The sequence below is a fragment of the Pelobates fuscus genome, chromosome 8 (genome assembly GCF_036172605.1).
Source record: "Pelobates fuscus isolate aPelFus1 chromosome 8, aPelFus1.pri, whole genome shotgun sequence".
In the NCBI taxonomy this organism is placed as follows: Eukaryota; Metazoa; Chordata; class Amphibia; order Anura; family Pelobatidae; genus Pelobates; species Pelobates fuscus.
The window spans coordinates 91,486,862-91,492,916 of NC_086324.1; positions in this window are offsets into that span (position 1 = coordinate 91,486,862).

Sequence of the window (6,055 nt, forward strand, 5' to 3'; positions counted from 1 at the left end):
TCTGTAATAATCACGCTATTAAATCACTCCGTGTGCTTTCTTAGTCACGGATTCTTACTATCTGCTGTTTAATATCAGTGTTGAAAGTCTATGTCTTCAATGTTGCCACTAAAGTGAAGGTTACAGTAATTTCCTCCTCACTGCACTGAGGCCGATTCAGGGGAGTTGCAGGCTGGCAGAGCTCCAGCTAACGACGGCTCTGCTTGCCGCCCGCCTCCATTCCACAGAGTAGGACTCGTGCCTGTCCCCATTCCACAGAGCTGGCCTCCCACACACCCATTCACCTGCCCGAGCTCAGTGCTGAGAGGAAGTAATTACAGTTTTCTTCACTTCCTCCTGGAGGGCAGAGTGGTGCACAGGTATACAGGAGGGGGGCAGTCTTTACCAGCGGCAGCCACAGCAAGCTCCACTGGACTCCTCCTGCACCCAAAAGGTAAGAAACAGGAGGATGGCTAAAAATGTTTTATTTTTTTTTATTTCTATTTGTGTGTGTCTGTGACAGTGTGTATAGCTATAGTGCGTGTATGTATGTGTGTATATATATATATCTCTCTCTATCTATTTGAGTGTATCCAAAAAAAAAAACTTTGTGAATGCATGAGAGAATGGGTGTATGTCAGTGAGTGTGCAAGTGTGCATATGTCTGTCCGTCAGTGAGTGTGTGCGTGTGCTTAGATTTCTGTCAGTGAATGTGTGTTTGGGTCACCAGCTCACTTCCAATCATATGGGGATGGTGTTTTTACTCTCCCTTTTCCCAACACTTTGCTGATCTTGCCGGGTCTGGCCTGCCTCCATAGCCGAGATTAGCAATCTTTATATTCTCAGCCAATCCAATGCTTTCACATAGGAACATATTGTGAAGCTATTGAGCATGTTCTGCAAAATGCAGCACGCCTCCATGCAAAGACTTTAGTTTCTGCTAGTGTTTGAGTTACGACAGGTGTTACTAGGCAACATTGTAAACACATTGAAAAGCCTGCACGCACAGGCTATAGACACCATAACTACATTAAGCTGTAGTGGTTCTGGTAACTATCGTGTTCCTTTAAGAATTTAAATTTTTTGGGGGGAAACAAGCTCCTAACTTTTTTAGCTGGCTCTTAAATTCAAAACAAATTTATCAAGTCCTGCACTATAGGTACCCAGTCCATTTTATTTCAATGGACTGGGTGCACTGTCCCTGTCGTCAAACCCTGCAAGTGAAAACATTGTCATTCTGCTGGTTTTGCAATGTTCACATTGCAGGGTTTAACCCCTTAAGGACCAAACTTCTGGAATAAAAGGGAATCATGACATGTCGCTTTTTTGATCCAAATAGCCAAGTGAAACTCCGCTATTTCAACTAGATGGCCTCATAGAGACGTAAATATTTAACAATTCCTCATGCAAAAAAAAAATCAAATATTAATATATATATATTATTTGTGATCTATTCACTGGATAAGGATATGTTAAGGCATAAAGTGCACCTGATATGACATTGTTAAGACCATGCAGTATGTGGTGCAAATATTAATTAATGTACACTGAAAGTAAACATTTGCGATTCCATTATACTTCGGCTCATAAGACAAAAACAAAATGGTATAATATAATGTTTAGATTCAATAAAACAATATGCATCATACTCACATGCTGTAAAGCAGGGAGATGGAAATTGGAATGGTATCTATATGCAATGGTTTCCTCATTTTTAAAACCTACTGACACCGTAAATGTAACAAGAAGCGGACATGCTCAACCTACCAACACCATCTGAATATGCCTGAAATTTGTCGCTAATGTGGATGCAGAACTTCTGCATTAGCAATACGGCAAGTAGGGGCAGCAACCCCAGGGACCGGCAGTTTTACTCAAATCACAAAAAAAAAAAAAAAAAAAAAAAGGGAAATAAAAGCAGAGAGAGAGAGAGAGAGAAAAAAAGTTTGACTCATTAGCAGGGGATGGCTCCTACAGCCTACAATAACCACTCCAACAGTGTGTTGCTATAATGCTTAGACTGTTCCTTTAATTGCACTGTGTATTCTAAAAACAGATTACAATTATGGTTACTTATTCCCACAATGTGTAAATAAGACTATGAATCAGCCACAAAGCATTATGTTCAAAATATTAACTGTGTAATACTGCTATTTATACAAATATAAAATGGCAAACAAGATTACCAAAATAATTAAAAATAATTTACAAGTTCAATTCACATTTTAGATCCATTTTTACCATGTTACACTTATTATGGAAAAAAACAAAAACAAACAAAAAATCCTTTTCCCTTTTTTTTACATTCACAAGCAGACTCATCGAAATGCTTAGGATAAAATATTAATGTAATAAAAATTACAGCAAATCTAATCAGAAATGCTGCTTTTTCTCACAGAGAAAGTGAAAATAAAATAAGTCAAAGAAAACAAAAACAAAAAAACAAAAAAACAGATCAATACTTATTGTACAGCATTATAAAATTATGAAACTTCTGTGTGTGTTCTCCCATCAATAGGGCATAACATTTAAGTCTTTACTAAACAAAGACCTAATTGTTATGCCAAAATTAAAATAATTCCATTAATCTAGTTTACAATCTAGTGTTTGTCACCAGTAGTCTGCCATGTTTGTTATCAGATCATTTGTTTCTGTACAAGATGAACTACAATTCCATTTTAAAGCAGTGCTACTGCAGAATAATAATTATTTTCTTATGATACAATAAAAGGGTGAGTAATTCAGAGAAGGGCTGCAAAACTGGCTCACGGATTGCAGGGTAAAACTTACCAGGAAAGGTTAAAGGAACTTAACATGTATAGCTTGGGGGAAAGACGAGATAGGGGGGATATGATAGAAACATTTAAATTCATAAAGGAGGAAAGAATATTTAAAAGAAGCAAAACTACCACACCAATAGAGAGGCAAATGTTTGAAAATAATATCAGGAAGTATTCGTTTACTGAGAGGGTAGTGGATGCATGGAATAGCCTTCCAGCTGAAGTGGTAGAGGTTAACACCGTGAAGGAGTGTAAGCATTCGTGGGATATACATAAGGCTATCCTAGATATAGGAGACTTATGAAAGTATTTAGAAAATTGGGCAGACTAGATGGGCCGAATGGTTCTGGTATCTGCGTCACAGTCTATGTTTTTATGTGATGTTTCAGTATGACATACATCGTTAGTGTGTGTGTGTATATACATCCGAAAAATGTATCTGCAAACTGTGTTCATGGATTACTTCCGTGCAAGCATAAAATACCCATCTAGTTCATTTACAGGTCCATGGCAAAACCATAGAAGCAAAATTATTGTACTAAATCTTTAGAAAAGACATCTTTTGGAAATAAACCCATCTTATCTTTTTGTAATTATTAGAAGCTAAAAGAGCATATGGCAATTGTTTTGATCAACTGCTTCATTTCCTGAGTAATGGGAATGAAAAAATAGATCTCATTCACACATTTGCCAAATTACAAAAAAACCAAAACGTTATGAAAACAATAATATGAACATTCTCTATGTGTAAGAACCACAATCTTACAAATGCTTCTATTCGGTCAGCATTAACCCCTTAAGGACACATGACGTGTGTGACACGTCATGATTCCCTTTTATTCCAGAAGTTGGGTCCTTAAGGGGTTAAAGGCGTCTACTTCATACCTTGCATCTAATCAAAAACAGGAAGTACTAATTTGTTATATTCAGTAGGTTCCAGTATAGACGTATACACTATCAGCTAATGTAACATTTCAATCTCTTGTCTTGCCTTTAAAACCACTGTGATGTAACATCATGCAAACACAACTGTCATTTAGGTAAAATATTGTGTGGACAGTAACATTTATCCTTTCAATATGTTGGCAAACAATTTCAGAATCTCTACACAAAGAAAATCAATGAGGTAGATGAAGTCGAAAAATACAAAAATGTTTTGAGGCTTGTGACGTCCATAGCACAGTAGACTGTTTTACCTGGCTAGTCCCCTTGATTTCCTTCTAAGCTTCTTGACTATGGCATTCCTTTTCAGTGCCTAAAAAGTGGTTTCTACATCTATATTCCGCTGCTTTGTTTTCCCTTTCACTATTAAATAAACTGAATAGTCAAGAATTCACTTTGGAGGGGGGGCGGAGCCAACGCTTGAGCTGAGCAGTCGCCATTCCTGATCGTTCCTCGCTTACCTTGTAAACTACACCTGAAAATCGCAAGACAAAACCTGTCAAAGCCCAAAACAAAATCGCGGCACTGCAAGCCGGGCCCAAGGCAAACAAAGCCAAAGCGCAAAGCTGGGGCCTACCACGCTTCACAAACACGAGGCCTAGAAACACTCCTTGACAGCTTCCTGGAGGCACAAGACATAGGAGAGCCGGAGTCCCAACTGTTAACCCCGCAACCACAAAGCCTCCACATGGGGCGCAGATCAGAAAAGCACAACAGGGACATGCTCCAACGGCCTGCGGCACCTAAAACTCTGCCGACGGAGAAACCACAGCCTGAAATGCTACAGAGTGCTGAACGGGACCACACCACCTGACGAGCCTTCACCTTACCGATAGCTCAGCCCCGACGAGGGGATCTTAAAATACTCCTTGCTGATCTGCATCAAATGATGGCTGCGGACCGAGCACTTCTTCGGACGGAAATACAGGCCAACACAGACCGCATTAATGCCGCGGAGGGAGATAGCCAGGACACCCAACCCGCAGTGTCCAACTTCAACGGCTCAATACAGCAGCTACATACCCAGCAGTGCAACCTCTCGCAGGGTGACTAACTTGGAGGATCAACAACGCCGCAATAATATCAAGATTAGGGGCATCCCGGACGGAATAACAGCGGAGGAACTACCACATTACACCCGGAGGCTGCTAGCCACTATCATGCCACCCGCGGTGACCAAAAGACTCACCCTAGAAGGGATATACCGTATCCCAGGCTCTGGAACCACCACAGCACATCTGCCACCGACAAGGCCCACATCATGGCTGCCGTCCGCGGAAAGACGCCCCTACAGTTTGAGGACTCGAAGCTAACCTTTTTTCAAGAACTCCCCAAAGGAACACTTCAGTGGCGCAGATCACTGGGAACAGTCACTACTCACCTGCGGTCCTCAGGGGTGCAGTATCGCTGGGGTCCAGCGGGCTCCATCGTGGCAAAAAGCAATGGAGCTACACACGCTCCGCATGCCTGATGACACAACAGCATTTCTGGAAGCGATCGGACTGCCACTACCTACCACATGAACACCCACCGACGCCCCCGACAAATCTGACAGATCCTGGGATCTAGACAACATAGAGACCTTCGTTCCCAGAGGCTCTGACACACAAAGGACTTGACTGCTCAGAGCCCAAACGGGACTTATGCTGCCAAGCTGGTTCAAAGAGTATAGCTCTGCGCAGAAGTTAAAAGAGGGTTTACTGTTATGCCTTAACCTCCTGGTTTAATTTGTTATGCCTTAATATCAGGTTATTTTATTATTATTTTTCAGTTATGCACAATCTCAATTTTGGCCACCCAGTTGATTCTCCTGCTTAAAAGCTACAACCATGAGCTGGACTGGAACAGGGTACTGTTACAACATGACTACACTACCACACAGACACGCCTTACCAGGCGGGACATCCCCCTCCCCCCCTCCCTAAGTCAGGGGCACAATACGCAGCGACAATCAGCAAAGCGAGGGGCAGACTAACCCAGCAACGAACCCACCTAACGGCCACAACCTTATGACTCGCTATACCTCACCCGACAGTACACTGCCATGACATGGCACTTCACTCCTACGAAGTACTAACGAGCACACACGATACAACTTCAAGCCTCTACCATCACTTGTTTCCCATACTACACTACACATAGCATACCTACACCTCACTCTGGGCTCCCTTCACTTGAAGGAACATCAGACCTTTCATGCGACCCTCCACCTAACCTAGAGAGAACAGAACATGCTAAATAAAAATAAAAATAGTGCAGACTTGCTAGCGTGACCAATGTTAATACTGTGAAAAAGCAATGTATAAAATTCTCATTTCATGCTGACAACTGTTTCTGTCAATCACAATTGCACT